The following is a 268-nucleotide window of genomic DNA, read 5'->3' as shown; positions in this document are numbered from 1 at the left end:
CCAGTCCTCAAAGAAAATAACCATCATACCATTTACCTTGCTAAAAGATTATGGAAATAACTTTAGAATAGGCATGAATATTTGTAATTGACGCAATGTAGTGTTATTTCCCCATGAAAATTAATGAAGTTTAAAATAAGGAATGAAATTAGAATATGTGTTTTAATCTTTATTTATGTAATTGTTGATTTTTCTCCACACTTTGAAAATATTTTTTTATGTCATTGTTTCGAGAGAGTTGGAGTGCAGATAATTTCCTTTGTGTGTG

The 268-nt window shown here is 28.4% G+C and overlaps 1 protein-coding gene across 1 annotated transcript in view; it reads left to right on the top strand.

The window, feature by feature from the left end:
- LOC119587680 (protein transport protein SEC31-like) overlaps window positions 1-268 on the top strand; it is a 127,719-nt gene that overhangs the window by 92,057 nt on the left and 35,394 nt on the right. The gene's annotated exons all lie outside the window — the stretch shown is intronic.

This window comes from Penaeus monodon, chromosome 23, assembly GCF_015228065.2.
Source record: "Penaeus monodon isolate SGIC_2016 chromosome 23, NSTDA_Pmon_1, whole genome shotgun sequence".
Classification (NCBI taxonomy): domain Eukaryota; kingdom Metazoa; phylum Arthropoda; class Malacostraca; order Decapoda; family Penaeidae; genus Penaeus; species Penaeus monodon.
The sequence above is the reverse complement of the archived record's forward strand: the minus strand, read 5'-3'. Positions and strand labels throughout refer to the sequence as shown.